The following is a 20,311-nucleotide window of genomic DNA, read 5'->3' as shown; positions in this document are numbered from 1 at the left end:
CTCGTTGCTCTTTTACAGGATCAGGAAGTGTTTTAAGATCAGAAACTTGAATTTAAATCATTTATTTAATTGGTTTTATTATTAATATTCACTGAATGTGTTTTGTGTCGTTTTCAGACAGGCTTTTATTTTGCGGGTCGTCGTTTCCTGTTGCTTTAAGTGATCGTCTGATGTTTCTACAGATGAATGAATTGAACCTTTAACTCGTCGTCTGCTCCTATCGTCGTATCTTTGAGTATATATATATATATATATATATATATATATATATATATATATATGAGCTCTGTTTAAAGGCGATGGAGGTCGTGACCTGGACGGTGTGACGATGGGTTCCATCCCTCCATCACAACTCTCACCTTTAAACTCGTTAAACTCCACCAACAGTTCATTAATTAGCTAGTGTGACTTGGCCCCGCCCCTTTCCAGCGACATGTTTCCTGGTTGGTCCTCGTGGGTCAGCGGCGCGTTATGAATAATCTGTAAGACACAAATTAGTCGTCGGAGCAGCGGCTCTGGAGGAAAGGGTTGAGAGATGATTTGAATATTCCTCCTCCGTCCCGGGTGTCACATCTGATTTGACGGTTCTTAATGGCCGCCGGCGCCAAACCGAGCGGCGCCGACGTGAATGTAGGAATGGAAATGTCCTCCTTCTCACGGAGAGGGATCAGGAACTTCTGCCTTGTTAATACTTTCTTTTGTGCCTTTTGATATTTAAGCTTCAGCGCCGGATGCTTTAAATAAGTGTGTGTGTGTGTGTGTGTGTGTGTGTGTGTGTGTGTGTGTCTGTGTGTGTGTGTGTGTGTGTGTGTGTGTCTGTGTGTGTGTGTGTGTGTGTGTGTGTCTGTCTGTGTCTGTGTGTGTCTGTGTGTGTGTGTGTGTCTGTGTGTGTCTGTGTGTGTGTCTGTGTGTGTGTCTGTGTGTGTGTGTGTGTGTGTGTGTCTGTGTGTGTGTGTGTGTGTGTGTGTGTGTGTCTGTCTGTGTCTGTGTGTGTGTGTGTGTGTGTGTGTGTGTCTGTCTGTGTCTGTGTGTGTGTGTGTGTGTGTGTGTGTGTGTGTGTGTGTGTGTGTGTGTGTGTGTGTGTGTGTGTGACACCTGTGGAGGAGCAGCCTCTTCCTCACCTCAACCTCCATTTTTAATCTGGGAGCGTTGCTCATAATTAATGCAGCAGATCTGTAGATCCACAGGTTTCTGCCTGAAGCTGCTGACTAACACACACACACACACACACACACACACACACACACACACACATACACGCACACACACACGCACACACAAAGTGGTGGAATTTAACTAAGAAAACATGTATTTATATTTCATATTTCAGGTGCTGTATTTCCTTCTCTGCTACTTCATATATATATATATATATGTATATATATATATATATATATATATATATATATATATATATATATATATATATATATATATATATATATATACATATATATATATATATATACACACACAGAATATGTGACTTTAATCAGCCACCTCATTAAACTGCTGCCTCTCTCTCTCTCTCTCTCTCTCTCTCTCTCTCTCTCTCTCTCTCTCTCTCTCGCTGTGCGGCGGCCAGAATGTTTTTTCTTTTTTTTAAATGTCACTTATATTTATTTAGAGGCTCATTTGTAAATAATAATACTGATATGTGTATTTCACCGTGTCCTCATACGCCCCTTCACACAGGAAGTAGCTTGACGCTCTGCAGGTGTTCTACACAACGTCCTGCGACTCTTTCAGAATAAAAGTCTCGTGTTAACAAATGAGACGACGATCAATTAAACCGTCAACTTTCAGGTTGACTTATTGATTATGATTCAGTCTCTGACTCCCAAAAGCATTGAGTGTTTACGTGAACAATGATGTAATACTCCAGTGACTTTATTGCAGCTAATTAGCGTTAGCTACATCTGACAGACGAACGCACGGAAACAGTTTCACTTAAAAACACGATTGTGTTCATGATCCGTCGTTAGCGCTAGCAACCGTTAGCTTAGAGACATCGGCTTGTTCTAAACTATAAACTATCATACTATTTGGACTCTCTCTTCTGTTCACTCCCTCTCTTCTGTTCACTCCCTCTCTTCTGTTCACTCCCTCTCTTCCGGCCCAAAGCACGGCCCTGTGTGCCGAGGATGAGAAGGATGAGGAGGAGGAGGAGGAGGAGGAGGAGGAGGAGGAGGAGGAGGGATGAAGAGACAGGAGAGTGGTTTCAGAGCAGTAATCTGGTTATGAAGTCACGGCTGGTCCATCCAGTAAACGCAGTAATGGAGAGAGCTGTGTGATAGCGGCGAGGATGGTGACGCTGCTCTGGGTCAAAATGACAGCGCCAGCATCTCTTCCTCTCTTTGTCTTGATCCAACGCCTCCTCCTCCTCCTCCTCCTCCTCCTCCTACTCCTCCTCCTCGTCCTCCTCGTCCTCCTCCTCCTCCTCCTCCTCGTCCTCCTCCTCCTCCTCCTCCTCCTCCTACTCCTCCTCCTCCTCCTCCTCCTCCTCCTCCTCCTCCTCTGGGAGGGCCGAGCTGTAAGTAAAAAGGAAGATGGAGGCCACGCCGTGATGGAGGCCATCAGCTCGGGACCGAGGGAATCGAACCCCCGGCGTCTCCGCTGCCGGTGACAAGCTGACGGACGGCGGCGAGGGACGAGCTTTTATTATCTCAACTTTTTAATTAGAATAAAAACTATAACACAGGAAGGATTCTGGGTCTTCACGAGGCCTCGATAACAATCAGTATGTCACACATTAAATATGAAGCTTTGAATCTGCTGATCAAAAACAAACAGACTGGAACCACCGAGTCGTTTAAAAGACCAACAGGACGGAGGGTTGAAAGATACAAAAAGGAAGAATCTGTTACTCGTCTCCGTTTACAGGAGCGACGTCATAATCTAATATCATACAGAGAAGATAGAAATAAAAACCTCCAATTAAATTAAAAAAATACAAATATTACTGCAGAGTTCCTTAAATTAACTTAAAACTATCAAATAAAGCAAAGAACTGTAAGAATAGAGATGAAAAAATAATGAGTTCAAACTCTAAATACATTTATGTATAAAAACTTCTGCAGCAGAAAGCTGACGATGTTCAGAGCGATGAAGATGAAGATGAAGACGATGTTCAGAGCGATGAAGATGAAGATGAAGACGATGTTCAGAGCGATGAAGATGAAGACGATGTTCAGAGTGATGAAGATGAAGATGAAGACGATGTTCAGAGCGATGAAGATGAAGACGATGTTCAGAGCGATGAAGATGAAGATGATGTTCAGAGCGATGAAGATGAAGATGAAGACGATGTTCAGAGCGATGAAGACGATGTTCAGAGCGATGAAGATGAAGACGAAGACGATGTTCAATTCATCTGTTCCTCTCTCTCTCTCTCTCTCTCTCTCTCTCTCTCTCTCTCTCTCTGGTGAATATATTCTTATTTAAACAAAAAACAACAACCTGATGTTCAGTGAATCCATCAAAATAATAAATCCACAATAAATCATAAATGGAGGCAACGAGCCATAAATTATGAATCAGATGAAATAGAAACAGAAATGTCTTCTTTACTTTTCTCTTTTCTGTCATTTCCTTCCTTCCTTGTTTCCTTTCCTTTAATTGTTCTTGTGCACAAACCAGCCTTTTGCATCTTTTATGTTTCCACGTCTTTTATTTTGCTTCTCCCTTCTCTTCCTCTCCCTCTTCCTCTACCTCTTCCTCTCCCTCTTCCTCTTCCTCTTCCTCTCCCTCTTCCTCTTCCTCTCCCTCTTCCTCTTCCTCTTCCTCTCCCTCTTCCTCTCCCTCTTCCTCTTCCTCTTCCTCTCCCTCTTCCTCTTCCTCTCCCTCTTCCTCTTCCTCTTCCTCTCCCTCTTCCTCTTCCTCTCCCTCTTCCTCTTCCTCTTCCTCTCCCTCTTCCTCTTCCTCTTCCTCTCCCTCTTCCTCTTCCTCTTCCTCTTCCTCTCCCTCTTCCTCTCCCTCTCTCTCTTCCTCTCACTTTTCCTTTTCCTCTTCCTCATTTCCTTTTCTTCTCCCTCTTCCTCTTCTTCTCCCTCTTCCTCTCCCTTTTCCTTTTCTTCTCCCTCTTCTTCTTCCTCTTCTTCTCCCTCTTCTTCTTCCTCTTCTTCTCCCTCTTCTTCTTCATCTTCTTCTCCCTCTTCCTCTTCCTTTTCCTTTTCTTCTCCCTCTTCTTCTCCCTCTTCCTCTTCCTCTCCCTCTTCCTCTTCCTCTTCCTTTTCCTTTTCTTCTCCCTCTTTCTCTTCTTCTCCCTCTTCCTCTTCCTCTCCCTTTTCCTTTTATTCTCCCTCTTCCTTTCCAGCCTGAATCCTCGAAAACAGAAATAAACACAGAGAATAAAGTTTTGACTGATTGTTAAATAAAAACATGTTGATTCATAATCATATTCTGTGAAGGGTAAATTAAAGTCTAATGTAATATTGAGTCCGAGCTGCTGATGACCAGTGGAGGTCCAGTCCTCCCAGTGGTCCCAGTCCTGGTCCCAGTCCTGGTCCCAGTCCTGGTCCCAGTCCTCCCATTGGTCCCAGTCTGGCCTTCTGCTGCATTCTGCTGACGAGGCGTTTGAGGAAGTCGGGACTGGAAAGTTTCTCGCGCCGTCTTTCTTTCCTCCACCGTCACTGTGAGTTCCTTTAAATGAAGATTGGTGTTTTAATCTCCCTCCTCCTGCTCCTCCTCTTCCTCCCCCTCCTCCTCCTCCTCTTCCTCCCCCTCCTCCTGCTCCTCCTCCTCCTCCTCCTCCTCCTCCTCCCCCTCCTCCTCTTCCCCTCCTCCTCTTCCTCCTCCTCCTCTTTCTCCTCCTCCTTCTCCTCCTCCTCCCCCTCCTCCTCTTCCCCTCCTCCTCTTCCTCCTCCCCCTCCTCTTCCTCCCAGATTTACCTCCCGCCCCGTCAGCCGGCCTCCTCTTTTATCCCAGCAGCCTTTCTGCTGCTCTGGCACTCGTGTTTATGTAGCGCTGTGATTGTTGATTTATATTTTGACAGCGTGCATCTGCGTATTTTGCTGATGTGTGTGTTTTATATGTGTGTGTACGTGCACACCGCTTTGTAAGCGCGTGTTAGTGTGTGTGTGTGTGTGTGTGTGTGTGTGTGTGTGTGTGTGTGTGTGTGTGTTGCAAACAGAGGATATTGACTTGTTGTAAAGCCGCGGTCCTTGAGAGTATTTATGAGCGGGGAAGCGGAGCAGCTCGGTGGCATTTTCCCGTCGCTGAAGCAGAACGACTCTCTCTCTCTCTCTCTCTCTCTCTGTCTCTCTCTCTCTCTCTCTCTCTCTCTCTCTCTCTCTCTCTGCCCTGACAGCCTCTGCTGAGCAAAAGAGACACGTTTCCCGAGTTCATCACATTTCCTCCTCCTCTCTCTATCCATCCGCAGCTATCTGACAAATCCATATGGAGGCTTATTGACGCATTGAGCGAGCGGCGAGACGAGCGGTAATCGATCCTGAAGTGAGGGCCATGAACTTAAGCTCCTGGGAAACAAACGTTTATACAGGATCATATTTTAAACAGCACGTTCAGTTGTTTTTGTCAAATGACTTATTAAGAAGGGAGCCGCCGTGCTTTGGCTTCACGTGTTGAAGAGTTGAGGTGAAGGCACCTTTTCTTTTTGGTTCATGTTTTTAACATGAGCTCATACGTTCACGTGTGTGTGGATTCAAACCGTTTCTTTGCTCGTCATCCTCCTCAAACCGTGATCCAGCCTTAAAAAGAGCCATTTTGTAGGATCTGGCGCCATCTAGCGGGGAGCTTTCAGATTGCAACCGACTGAAACTTCCACCCAGCGTGTAAGAAGACCTCGTGGAAAGTCTCTCTCCAGAGTTTGGTTTGTCCGTTCTGGACTAGAAACAAAGACGAGCCGCTCCGTGTGTTACCATAGCAACGATCTAATCTGAGAGGCAAAAACATTGTTATGAATATTGTAATCCATTTCTGCCAATAGATCCCCCAAAATGCAACACACTGGCCCTTTAAGTATCACCAGTTCCCCTCTGGAGGATTAAAGACGTGTTTTATAGCTTACTTTCTACTGCAGTCCCAGATTAATTGGACAAAAAGGCAGCTTGAATATTTGAGCTAGATTTGACCTTTCATTTGAGGAAATCATGTTGATTTATGAATACTAATGGAGGAGAACCCATACTTGAGAAATGACTGATAGATGCAACAAAATGAGATATCAGCACTGCTGTTTTTCAAAAGTTCAGACTTTATGGTCTTCCTGTGTTAATAATGTGTGTTGTGTTTGTTATGTTGAGTTATTGTCTGTTGTCTCTCTGTATGTACAGATATTTATAGTCATAGTTGCTCTTGTAGTTTAGTCTTGCTCCTGTAGTTTAGTCTTGCTCCTGTAGTCTAGTCTTATAGTTTAGTCTTGCTCCTGTAGTTTAGTCTTGCTCCTGTAGTCTAGTCTTATAGTTTAGTCTTATAGTTTAGTCTTGCTCCTGTAGTCTAGTCTTATAGTTTAGTCTTGCTCCTGTAGTTTAGTCTTGCTCCTGTAGTTTAGTCTTGCTCCTGTAGTCTAGTCTTATAGTTTAGTCTTATAGTTTAGTCTTGCTCCTGTAGTTTAATCTTATAGTTTAGTCTTGCTCCTGTAGTTTAGTCTTGCTCCTGTAGTCTAGTCTTGCTCCTGTAGTTTAGTCTTATAGTCTAGTCTTGCTCCTGTAGTTTAATCTTATAGTTTAGTCTTGCTCCTGTAGTCTAGTGCTGCTCGTGTAGTCTAGTCTTGCTCCTGTAGTTTAGTCTTGCGCATATAGTCTAGTCTTGCTTCTGTAGTTTAGTCTTGCTCACATAGTCTAGTCTTGCTCCTGTAGTTTAATCTTATAGTTTAGTCTTGCTCCTGTAGTCTAGTCTTGCTCCTGTAGTTTAGTCTTATAGTTTAGTCTTGCTCCTGTAGTCTAGTCTTGCTCCTGTAGTCTAGTCTTGCTCCTGTAGTTTAGTCTTATAGTTTAGTCTTGCTCCTGTAGTCTAGTCTTGCTCCTGTAGTCTAGTCTTGCTCCTGTAGTTTAGTCTTGCTCATTTAGTTTAGTCTTGCTCCTGTAGTCTAGTCTTATACTTTAGTCTTGCTCCTGTAGTCTAGTCTTATAGTTTAGTCTTGCTCCTGTAGTCTAGTCTTATAGTTTAGTCTTGCTCCTGTAGTCTAGTCTTGCTCCTGTAGTTTAGTCTTGCTCATGTAGTTTAGTCTTGCTCCTGTAGTCTAGTCTTGCTCCTGTAGTCTAGTCTTGCTCCTGTAGTCTAGTCTTGCTCCTGTAGTTTAGTCTTGCTCATGTAGTTTAGTCTTGCTCCTGTAGTCTAGTCTTGCTCCTGTAGTCTAGTCTTATAGTTTAGTCTTGCTCCTGTAGTCTAGTCTTGCTCCTGTAGTCTAGTCTTATAGTTTAGTCTTGCTCCTGTAGTCTAGTCTTATAGTTTAGTCTTGCTCCTGTAGTCTAGTCTTGCTCCTGTAGTTTAGTCTTGCTCATGTAGTGTAGTCTTGCTCCTGTAGTCTAGTCTTGCTCCTGTAGTCTAGTCTTGCTCCTGTAGTTTAGTCTTGCTCCTGTAGTTTAGTCTTATAGTTTAGTCTTGCTCCTGTAGTCTAGTCTTGCTCCTGTAGTTTAGTCTTGCTCATGTAGTGTAGTCTTGCTCCTGTAGTCTAGTCTTGCTCCTGTAGTCTAGTCTTGCTCCTGTAGTTTAGTCTTGCTCCTGTTGTTTAGTCTTATAGTTTAGTCTTGCTCCTGTAGTTTAGTCTTATACTTTAGTCTTGCTCCTGTAGTCTAGTCTTGCTCCTGTAGTCTAGTCTTATAGTTTAGTCTTGCTCCTGTAGTCTAGTCTTATAGTTTAGTCTTGCTCCTGTAGTCTAGTCTTGCTCCTGTAGTTTAGTCTTGCTCATGTAGTTTAGTCTTGTTCCTGTAGTCTAGTCTTGCTCCTGTAGTCTAGTCTTGCTCCTGTAGTTTAGTCTTGCTCATATAGTTTAGTCTTGCTCCTGTAGTCTAGTGTTGCTTGTGTAGTCTAGTCTTGCTCCTGTAGTTTAGTCTTATACTTTAGTCTTGCTCCTGTAGTCTAGTCTTGCTCCTGTAGTCTAGTCTTATAGTTTAGTCTTGCTCCTGTAGTCTAGTCTTATAGTTTAGTCTTGCTCCTGTAGTCTAGTCTTGCTCCTGTAGTTTAGTCTTGCTCCTGTAGTCTAGTCTTGCTCCTGTAGTTTAGTCTTGCTCATATAGTTTAGTCTTGCTCCTGTAGTCTAGTCTTGCTCCTGTAGTTTAGTCTTGCTCATGTAGTTTAGTCTTGTTCCTGTAGTCTAGTCTTGCTCCTGTAGTCTAGTCTTGCTCCTGTAGTTTAGTCTTGCTCATGTAGTTTAGTCTTGTTCCTGTAGTCTAGTCTTGCTCCTGTAGTCTAGTCTTGCTCCTGTAGTTTAGTCTTGCTCATATAGTTTAGTCTTGCTCCTGTAGTCTAGTGTTGCTCGTGTAGTCTAGTCTTGCTCCTGTAGTTTAGTCTTGCTCATATAGTCTAGTCTTGCTCCTGTAGTTTAATCTTATAGATAGTCTTGCTCCTGTAGTCTAGTCTTGCTCCTGTAGTTTAGTCTTATAGATAGTCTTGCTCCCGTAGTTTGTCTTGCTATAGTCTAGTCTTGCTCCCGTAGTTAGTCTTGCTCCTGTAGTTAGTCTTGCTCTTATAGTTAGTCTTGCTCTTGTAGTTAGTCTTGCTCTTATAGTTAGTCTTGCTCCCGTAGTTAGTCTTGCTATAGTTTAGTCTTGCTCCCGTAGTTAGTCTTGCTCCTGTAGTTAGTCTTGCTCTTATAGTTAGTCTTGCTCTTATAGTTAGTCTTGCTCTTATAGTTAGTCTTGCTCCCGTAGTTAGTCTTGCTATAGTTTAGTCTTGCTCCCGTAGTTAGTCTTGCTCCCGTAGTTAGTCTTGCTATAGTTTAGTCTTGCTCCCGTAGTTAGTCTTGTAGTTAGTCTTGCTATAGTTTAGTCTTGCTTCCGTAGTTGGTCTTGCTCCTGTAGTCTAGTCTGATAGTTTAGTCTTATAGTTAGTCTTGCTCCTGTAGTCTAGTCTTATAGTTTAGTCTTGTAGTTAGTCTTGCTCCTGTAGTTTAGTCTTGTAGTTAGTCTTGCTCTCATAGTTAGTCTTGCTCCTGTAGTTTAGTCTTGTAGTTAGTCTTGCTCTTATAGTTAGTCTTGCTCCTGTAGTTTAGTCTTGTAGTTAGTCTTGCTCTTATAGTTAGTCTTGCTCCTGTAGTTTAGTCTTATAGTTAGTCTTGCTCCTGTAGTTTAGTCTTGTAGTTTAGTCTTGTAGTTAGTCTTGCTCCTGTAGTTTAGTCTTGTAGTTAGTCTTGCTCTTATAGTTAGTCTTGCTCCTGTAGTCTAGTCTTATAGTTCAGTCTTGTAGTTAGTCTTGCTCCTGTAGTTTAGTCTTGTAGTTAGTCTTGCTCTTATAGTTAGTCTTGCTCCTGTAGTTTAGTCTTGTAGTTAGTCTTGCTCTTATAGTTAGTCTTGCTCCTGTAGTTTAGTCTTATAGTTAGTCTTGCTCCTGTAGTTTAGTCTTGTAGTTTAGTCTTGTAGTTAGTCTTGCTCTTTTAGTTAGTCTTGCTCCTGTAGTCTAGTCTTATAGTTTAGTCTTGTAGTTAGTCTTGCTCCTGTAGTCTAGTCTTATAGTTTAGTCTTGTAGTTAGTCTTGCTCTTATAGTTAGTCTTGCTCCTGTAGTTTAGTCTTATAGTTAGTCTTGCTCCTGTAGTTTAGTCTTGTAGTTTAGTCTTGTAGTTAGTCTTGCTCCTGTAGTTTAGTCTTGTAGTTAGTCTTGCTCTTATAGTTAGTCTTGCTCCTGTAGTTTAGTCTTGTAGTTAGTCTTGCTCCTGTAGTTTAGTCTTGTAGTTTAGTCTTGTAGTTAGTCTTGCTCCTGTAGTTTAGTCTTGTAGTTAGTCTTGCTCTTATAGTTAGTCTTGCTCCTGTAGTTTAGTCTTATAGTTAGTCTTGCTCCTGTAGTTTAGTCTTGTAGTTTAGTCTTGTAGTTAGTCTTGCTCCTGTAGTTTAGTCTTGTAGTTAGTCTTGCTCTTATAGTTAGTCTTGCTCCTGTAGTTTAGTCTTATAGTTAGTCTTGCTCCTGTAGTTTAGTCTTGTAGTTTAGTCTTGTAGTTAGTCTTGCTCCTGTAGTTTAGTCTTGTAGTTAGTCTTGCTCTTATAGTTAGTCTTGCTCCTGTAGTTTAGTCTTGTAGTTAGTCTTGCTCTTATAGTTAGTCTTGCTCCTGTAGTTTAGTCTTGTAGTTAGTCTTGCTCTTATAGTTAGTCTTGCTCCTGTAGTTTAGTCTTGTAGTTAGTCTTGCTCTTATAGTTAGTCTTGCTCCTGTAGTTTAGTCTTGTAGTTAGTCTTGCTCCTGTAGTTTAGTCTTGTAGTTTAGTCTTGTAGTTAGTCTTGCTCCTGTAGTTTAGTCTTGTAGTTAGTCTTGCTCTTATAGTTAGTCTTGCTCCTGTAGTTTAGTCTTATAGTTAGTCTTGCTCCTGTAGTTTAGTCTTGTAGTTTAGTCTTGTAGTTAGTCTTGCTCCTGTAGTTTAGTCTTGTAGTTAGTCTTGCTCTTATAGTTAGTCTTGCTCCTGTAGTTTAGTCTTGTAGTTAGTCTTGCTCTTATAGTTAGTCTTGCTCCTGTAGTTTAGTCTTGTAGTTAGTCTTGCTCTTATAGTTAGTCTTGCTCCTGTAGTTTAGTCTTATAGTTAGTCTTGCTCTTATAGTTAGTCTTGCTCCTGTAGTTTAGTCTTGTAGTTAGTCTTGCTCTTATAGTTAGTCTTGCTCCTGTAGTTTAGTCTTGTAGTTAGTCTTGCTCTTATAGTTAGTCTTGCTCCTGTAGTTTAGTCTTGCAGTTAGTCTTGCTCTTATACTTAGTCTTGCTCCTGTAGTTTAGTCTTGTAGTTAGTCTTGCTCCTGTAGTTTAGTCTTGTAGTTAGTCTTGCTCCTGTAGTTTAGTCTTGTAGTTAGTCTTGCTCTTATAGTTAGTCTTGCTCCTGTAGTTTAGTCTTGTAGTTAGTCTTGCTCATGTAGTTTAGTCTTGTAGTTAGTCTTGCTCTTATAGTTAGTCTTGCTCCTGTAGTTTAGTCTTGTAGTTAGTCTTGCTCTTATAGTTAGCCTTGCTCCCGTACTCTCGTCGTGGTAGAACCTCCGTCCCGCCCCCCTGAGTCGAGCCGTGCTGACGGATCAGAGCTGACCTGCAACAGATGCGCGGCTTAATTCCCTCTGCAGACTCTAATGGAGACAAATGGAGAGACGGCGAGCGACAGAAGGTGTCGCGCATCTATATTCATTTACATTTTTTTTTATTTGCGTCTTTATCGTGTTCGTGGATCGGTGCCGACCGGGGATCAGATCCCTGCTGCTGCTGCCGGCTGGAGCAGGAACCCCAGCTGACGGCGCGTGAAGCCCATGACTCATCCTCCAGACTCGGAGGAGCTTCACATATTGTTTCACGTGGAAACATTGAACGCTGCAGTAATCAATATCTGCATGTCGGTTTGGCCTTCAACTCATCGTTTGGTTTTCTTTTGCATGTTTTCAGTCTCGTTCAGCTTCATGCTGCGTTCACAACACACGTGTTATGAATCTGACACGCGAGTAGATCACATGCAAAGTCAATGCACAGGCGGCAATGACGCGAATAAGTCACGCATGTGACAGGAAAAAAACGTTGCAGAAAAATATCTAAATATTATATATAAATATCTAACGAGTTGAAATATTTCAACGTTAATTTCGTTAAATTCGCGTGACGTCAGCCGCTTTATTTTTGTATTTAATTTTTTGTTAAAGTATCTAACTCCTTATATGATTCATAAACACATTATATTTTATTATCTTTTTCCGCAAATTTCATTCTTTCCCTTTCATAGTTATATTATTTGACATGCATGTAAAGCAGACTGCTGCGTGCCTCGTGGGCCTCGTCCTCCAGACGTCACTGTGTTCTTCTCTCAAGCCTCAACGTCTTGATGGATTCACGTGAATAGCGGCCACATTGAAAAAAAACTCACAAAATGGTGCAGAAGAATGCAGATCTCATGTATTCAGTCGTGTTCTCCGTCACCAGAACATTAATATGCAACGCTCCCATAAACCGCCCCGTTGTTCCCCGTTGAGGCTCCGGAGGACTGAAGGGCCGCGCCGTCTGTAAACGACGCTTTAGGGCTGAAGTCCTCCTTTAATGACGCGGCCGGCCCTTTGCCTCTGATTGCTGAGTGAGAGTTGGCTCTCGCCACACAAACAACGTTAATAGATATTTAACAGTAATTGTCTGGCAGCGACAAAAAGACGATGACATTTAGGAGCGAGGCGTCGCCGCCGCCGCTAATTGAGCGCCGTCGTACCTGAAGATTTATGGAGGAGCTGAGCGGAGTCGTCCTCTGCTCTGCAAGGACACGCCGCCGCTGAGAAGAAGAAAGCTTTTGAACGTGCACACACACGTGCACACACAGTAGTGTTAGTGAAGGTTGTTCTTTATAATCAGCTGTTAAATGCACTACCTGGGATGAAAATATATAAATAAGCTCAGTCTCGAGACATGAAACGCCACAATAGCTCATCCGAACTGGAATCATTCAAAAAGAAAAGACAAACACAAGCAGGCTTTTCATCACGGATAAGAAACTAAATCATACTTTTCTCTGCTTTAGAACCTCGCAGGTCAAATCCCGGCTCTGCTTTTTTCCCGCATCCTTTTCATTATCTATGCAAAAAACAAAAAGAAGAAACAAAGTTTAAGATGCAGTGAAAAACACTGAAGCGACCTCTATTCACGAGGAGGGAGGTCGGCCCCGCCAGCCGCCGCTGTACTTGTGCAGAGATGGAGGTGGAGTGTCTGCATGTGGAAACAGTGAAGAGCTTTTAGAGCCGCGGTGAAGGAGCTGTGGACGTGAGATCACCAGATGGGTCGCGTCCCGTCATTTAAACTCCGTTTCACAGCTTGACTCTCTGAGCTCACTGCGGATCAGTCGGGACGCCGCCGCCTGTGTTTCCGCCGCCGACAGACGCTGCGGCTCGTTAAGACGGCCGGCGTCGCCTCGATCCTCCGAGTCGATTAGTCCGGCGCTCCCAAACCCTGAAACAAAACATTTAGGACTCGTGCAAAACCCGGAGCGAGCTGCGCGTTAGCGGTCCCATCAGCTGACGCCTCCTCGTCAGGTGTGCGTCGTTAATGATGAAGAGTCCCGTGATGAGCGGCTGTAAAACACCACCTGCTTTGTTTGTTCAGTAATTAGCCTGCTAGCTCGGCTCACCGCTAACAAGCCAGACTTCTACACTTTAAAACTCTTTAAGAGCTAATTAATAACCACTTGGTAATGTGCTCTAGAGGTTTCATTTTACTTTTGAACTTCATTTCTGTGAGTCAGACTTTACGCTGATGATATTCTGCTTCATACATCAAACTAGCATTTGATTGGTCGTTAGCTTAGCTTGTGTCTCAAAGTCCAGATGATCCCTCAACTGTTTTCGTTGTAGATCCTATGGTTCCAATATTGAGGATCCCTCATCTTCTTTTTGAATTTTTAGGATGCATGCGTGTGTGTGTGTGTGTGTGTGTGTGTGTGTGTCTTCAACAAACCCTGTAAAGCCCCACAATCCTCTGATCTCGCTGCACTTCCTGTTCCCCACAACTGGAAACGGTAAATATGCTCATAAACCTTCACTTATTTCAGTCGGATGAATTCTGTTTCTGAACAAACTTTCAGGCGAGAAATTGCCAAATCCAGTTGTTGAATCTTCAGTCGTGTTGAGATCCACACGGCGTGATTAAAAAGTCTGTTCCGACTTTAGTCGCTCGGCGACAGACTCGCTTGTCTCTCGGCGGTGGGAAATCTCTGTGTTCTTCCACGGAGCTTCACAGCTGCTTCCTTCCTCATCCGAGTGAAGCGCGTCTTCATTTGGACCAAACGGCTCCGTTCCTCCACAGCGGAACGAGCTGACAACACAGTTTTCATGACTTTTAGTTTGTTTGAATTAAGTTTTGTTTGGAGGTAAAAGGTCCGTCTGGCTGAAGGAGCATCCGGAGTGTTTGAAGGATGGTTTTCGTCTCACTGGGTCCCAGATCTCACGTCTGAAGATGGAAACACTGAACCTGCTCAGCTGAGACACTGCAGCACGACTTAAATCAAAGCCGCTCGCGTGGCGGAGTTACATTTAAAAGACCAAACAGAACAAATGAAGGAGAGTAAATCAACGAGTGGCGACGCCTCGGCAGTTAAAAGCCAAACTCCTTCAGCCTCAGCTGGGAATCATAACGTTCCAGTGAATTACAGAAATGTCCTTTCCCGGTTTTATGGCCTTCCTGCTTTGTTGCTGCTGCTCGGCCCCACAGGAACTGTGTGGAGGAATTACAACCGCATGGAAAAGTTCAGGCGTCGATGCTGCTGAGACGGGAGAGCGAGGAGAGTCCTGCTCCGTGTCCCGGGTTGGTCTCCTGCAGGAGAACGTGTCCCAGGTTGGTCTCCGGCAGGAGAACGTGTCCCGGGTTGGTCACCAGGAGGAGAACGTGTCCCAGGTTGGTCTCCGGCAGGAGAACGTGTCCCAGGTTGGTCTCCGGCAGGAGAACGTGTCCCGGGTTGGTCTCCGGCAGGAGAACGTGTCCCGGGTTGGTCTCCGGCAGGAGAACGTGTCCCAGGTTGGTCTCCTGCAGGAGAACGTGTCCCGGGTTGGTCTCCGGCAGGAGAACGTGTCCCAGGTTGGTCTCCTGCAGGAGAACGTGTCCCAGGTTGGTCTCCTGCAGGAGAACGTGTCCCGGGTTGGTCTCCTGCAGGAGAACGTGTCCCAGGTTGGTCTCCGGCAGGAGAACGTGTCCCGGGTTGGTCACCAGAAGGAGAACGTGTCCCGGGTTGGTCTCCGGCAGGAGAACGTGTCCCAGGTTGGTAACCTGCAGGAGAACGTGTCCGGGGTTGGTCTCCAGGAGGAGAACGTGTCCCGGGTTGATCTCCGGCAGGAGAACGTGTCCCGGGTTGGTCTCCTGCAGGAGAACGTGTCCCGGGTTGGTCTCCTGAAGGAGAACGTGTCCGGGGTTGGTCTTCAGGAGGAGAACATGTCCGGGGTTGGTCTTCAGGAGGAGAACGTGTCCCGGGTTGGTCTCCAGGAGGAGAACGTGTCCCGGGTTGGTCTCCTGAAGGAGAACAAGTTCCAGGTTGGTCTCCGGCAGGAGAACGTCGCTCCAGACTCAGCTTCTCTACAATATTGATGCTCGAGCACAAAACCTATAAAATGTTACGCAATACAGGATTTGAGGCTTTTTAATGTGGTTTACAAAATGATTAAAGTTTTATTAACTTCATGTCTGCTGTCGTACTTCATGCATTCTGCAGTACTTCATGTCTGCTGTAGTACTTCATGTATTCTGTAGTACTTCATGTCTGCTGTAGTACTTCATGTATGCTGTAGTACTTCATGTATTCTGTAGTACTTCATGTCTGCTGTTGACTTCCATGTGAAGGAACCACAAAGTGATGATGAAACCTTCCTTTTCTTTGACCTTCATAAGGTCGTGACCTTCATAAGGTCGTGACCTGCTTCTTCTTTCTGTTCCTTTCCTTCCTTCTGTTCCATAATTCATATTTTCAACCTTCGGTGCTCTCGAGTATTTACTGCAAGATCTTAATTTAGTGGTTTTCCTCTGTGGTTTTCCTTCACTCCTTCAGAGTTTGATTTCTTTATTCCATCGCTGACTGAAGTAAATAAAAATCTGGAAACTGCCAACGAGGACTCATTGATTTCAGACTCTGATTCCTGTTAAAGTCCATAACATGTTACAGTTAATGTCTTCAGTTTGAAGCCTAAACTCTCCTGAGACGGAAAATACATTTCTCCACTGAAATGATCATTATGATGTGTGTGTGTGTGCGTGTGTGTGTGTGTGTGTGCGTGTGTGTGTGCGTGTGTGTGTGTGCGTGTGTGTGTGTGTGTGTGTGTGTGTGTGTGTGTGTGCGTGTGTGTGTGTGCGTGTGTGTGTGTGTGTGTGTGTGTGTGTGTGCGTGTGTGTGTGTGTGTGTGTGTGTGTGTGCGTGTGTGTGTGTGTGTGTGCGTGTGTGTGTGTGTGTGTGTGTGTGTGTGTGTGTGTGTCATTAGACTCTTCTCAGCTTAATCAGCTCCTGCAGTGTTTTTATCGATTGCTTCTTCCATCGATCAAACCTAAATGGATCCATCTCGTCTTATAGTTTCATATATAATATAATAATAATATGTAATATGGATTCAGTGCACATTATTATTGTTACAGAACAAGCAGATGTATTTTAATTTGACGTGAACCGAAGACATATAGAATAAATAATTACTGAGAAAAATCCAGTTGCAAAAACAATCTGATTCATTAGAGACGTGAAACGTGAAACGTGAGCAGATCTATAACCCATAAACAACAACAAGAAATGAAAGAAAGTCACTTTCCTCTGGAGGTCAAAGGTCAACGCCTAGAATCATTTATGAAATGCATCGTAATTAATAAACATGTCAACAACAACAAGGTCTGAGGAGTCTGAGGTCTGACGGCCAGCTGGTCAGAGGAGTCAGGACGCTTCCTCTGGTCTCCTACACTTGTTTCCTTTCCTGCTTCTTTCCTTCTACACCTCCTACTGTCTCCTCTGAGAGATTAATAATGTCTTCCTTCTTTTCTCTCACCTGTCATCCATACTTCAGTCGTCTATCATGTGTCTTCCTCCTCCTCTTCCTCCATGTACAGGTTGCAGGTGTTTTAGTGCATTAAAAAGGTAAAGACTGAGCCGTGTCCTCGCTCACTTGTCCTCTCCATCCTCTCCCCTGTTGTACATGTCACACCTCCCACCGCCTTCACTGTTTCCTGTCTCCTTGCATCACACTCTTCATCCTCTCCTCCTCCTCCTCCTCCTCCTCCCCTGTCTGGTTGAAGCCCCAGAGACGGCGCTGGTCCCACTGGGAGGTCTGGAATGAATATTAAAGTCCAGACTGGACCGGCTGCAGGAGGCGGGATCTCGTTGTGTCTGCAGCGCTTTAATAAGAAAATATAGAAATACAAGAAAAAACATGAAGCCAGGAGATAGAAATATAATAACAGCTATTATCACTGGAGACACTTTTCCACAACAGAGTCTCAAACCAGCTGAAACTACTTCTATGTGTCTTTTATTCATTTCTACTAAATGCTTTTACCAAATAAATGTTAATATTTATCAGTTATTGTTCAGTTAATTCATTTGAAGCATCATTCCCTTCACGTAAAGCACGAACTATGTAGTAAAAGACGTGAGAATGTAATTATCTGCATATTTATCTCCTTCTTTTCTCTCACCTGTCATTCATCCTTCAAACTATTTTCTTATTTGTCTTCTGTCCTCCTCCTCTTCCTCCTCTTCCTCATCCTCCTCCTCCTCTTCCTCTTCCTCTTCCTCCTCCTCCTCTTCCTCTATTTACAGCTTTTAGGTGGTTTTGTGCATAAACAAAAAGATTAAATTTGAGCCAACTCTCAACTCTCAACAAAAATATTGTTGTATATTCATGTTCCTGACAAAAACAACAGTTCAATTATATATATATATATATATATATATATATATATATATATATATATATATATATATATATATATATATATATATATATATATATATATATATATATACAGGTTATTTAGAGAGCAGGTTCCTTATAGACCCGGTTCTTTAGAGAGGAGAGACCTCACCCCGGTACTGGCCTCAAACCCAGTTTAGAATTTAAAATATGCTTAAATTCAGCGGGAAAGCAAGAAAACAAAAACACAAACACACGATTATAAACATGTTTGTAATCCGTCAAACACAAACATAATCAGGGAGGAGATACGCTTCTGGTCCAGGGTTGCTTAGAGACCCGGTTCCTTAGAGACCAAGTTCCTTAGAGACCCGGTTCTATACAGAGCCGGTTCCTTAGAGACCAGGTTCTATACAGAGCCGGTTCCTTAGAGACCCGGTTCCTTAGAGACCCGGCTCCTTAGAGACCCGGTTCCTTAGAGACCCGGCTCTCTCTCTGGGCACAGAGAGCTTGTGTTGTGAGGTTCTGTGCAAGTGACTCTCGCTCTTTTGTCTTCTTTTCTGAATTCACAGTCCTTGGAATTTTTTTTTTTTGTTCCGATAATGATGAATCCAATTAAGTTGCCAACTTTTACATTTTCCTCCGACTTGAATGAAAAGAAGCGATAATGGCGACGAGTTGATTGAAGGGCGAAGGCAGACCTTCAGCCGTCAACAGTCTGGAGACAAAGAGGAGAGAGACGGAGAGTCTTCAAGAGACGCCATCAGGCACCCGGACGAGGCTCAGAGGCTCAGAGGCTCAGAGGCTCAGAGGCTCAGAGGCCAATTCGTTGGATAAAACAAACCAATTGATTTGTGACGATTTGATGTTCCTTCTGTCTAACAAGGAGTCCTCCTCTCTCTGAACGGAGCAGCAGATGAGTAGAGACGAGTAGAGACGAGTGGAGACGAGTAGAGACGAGCATAGACGAGCAGGGACGAGTAGAGACGAGTAGAGACGAGCAGAGACGAGTAGAGACGAGTAGAGACGAGTAGAGACGAGCATAGACGAGTAGGGACGAGTAGAGACGAGCGGAGACGAGCAGAGACGAGTAGAGACGAGCGGAGACGAGCAGCAGACGAGTAGAGACGAGTAGAGACGAGTGGAGACGAGCAGGGACGAGTAGAGATGAGCGGAGACGAGCAGAGACGAGTAGAGACGAGTAGAGACGAGTAGGGACGAGTAGAGACAAGTAGAGACGAGCATAGACGAGTGGAGACGAGTGGAGACGACTAGAGATGAGTAGAGGCAGTAGAGGCAGTAGAGACAGTAGAGACGAGTAGAGACAAGTGGAGACGAGTCGAGACAGTAGAGGCAGTAGAGACAGTAGAGACGAGTAGAGACGAGCATAGACGAGTAGAGACGAGCATAGACGAGCAGGGACGAGCAGGGACGAGTAGAGACGAGTAGAGACGAGTGGAGACGAGTGGAGACAGTAGAGACGAGCAGGGACGAGCAGGGACGAGTAGAGACAAGTAGAGACGAGTGGGGACGAGTAGAGGCAGTAGAGACAGTAGAGATGAGTAGAGACAAGTGGAGACGAGTAGAAACAGTAGAGGCAGTAGAGACAGTAGAGACGAGTAGAGACAAGTGGAGACGAGTAGAGACGAACATAGACGAGCAGTGACGAGTAGGGACGAGTAGAGACGAGTAGAGACAGTAGAGACAGTAGAGGCAGTAGAGATTAGTAGAGGCAGTAGAGACAGCAGAGACAGTAGAAACAGTAGAGACAGTAGAGATGAGTAGAGACAGTAGACACAGTATAGATTAGTAGAGACAGCATAGACAGCATAGACAATAGAGACAATAGAGACAGTAGAGACAGTAGAGATGAGTAGAGACAGTAGAGACAGCAGAGACAGTAGAGACAGTAGATACGAGTAGAGACAGTAGAAACAGTAGAGATTAGTAGAGACAGCAGAGACAGCATAGACAATAGAGACAGTAGAGACAGTAGAGATGAGTAGAGATTAGTAGAGACAACAGAGACAGCATAGACAATAGAGACAGTAGAGACAGGAGAGACAGCAGAGACAGTAGAGACAGCAGAGATGAGTAGAGACAGTAGAGACAGTAGAGATTAGTAGAGACAGCAGAGACAGTAGAGACAATAGAGACAGTAGAGACAGTAGAGATGAGTAGAGACAGTAGAAACAATATAGATTAGTAGAGACAGTAGAGACAGGAGAGACAGCAGAGACAGTAGAGACAGCAGAGATGAGTAGAGACAGTAGAGACAGTAGAGACGAGTAGAGACAGTAGAGATGAGTAGAGATAGTATAGATAGTAGAGATAGTAGAGACAGTAGAGTCGAGTAGAGATGAGTATAGACAGTAGAGACAGTAGAGATTAGTAGAGATGAGTAGAGATAGTATAGATAGTAGAGATAGTAGAGACAGTAGAGACGAGTAGAGATGAGTATAGACAGTAGAGACAGTAGAGATTAGTAGAGATAGCATATACAGTAGAAACAATAGAGACTAGTAGAGACAATAGAGAAAATGGAGACAGTAGAGACAGTAGAGATTAGTAGAGACAATATAGACAGTATATACAGTAGAAACAATAGAGACAGTAGAGACTAGTAGAGACAATAGAGACAGTAGAGATTAGTAGAGACAATAGAGACAGTAGTGACAGTAGAAACAGTAGAAACAGTAGAGACAGTAGAGATGAGTAGAGATAGTATAGACAGTAGAGACGAGTAGAGACAACAGAGGCAATAGAGACAGTAGAGACAATAGAGACAATATATACAGTATAGATTAGTAGAGACAGCAGAGACAGTAGAGA

The sequence above is a fragment of the Taurulus bubalis genome (assembly GCF_910589615.1).
Source record: "Taurulus bubalis genome assembly, chromosome: 13".
NCBI classification, from domain to species: domain Eukaryota; kingdom Metazoa; phylum Chordata; class Actinopteri; order Perciformes; family Cottidae; genus Taurulus; species Taurulus bubalis.
The sequence above is the reverse complement of the archived record's forward strand: the minus strand, read 5'-3'. Positions refer to the sequence as shown.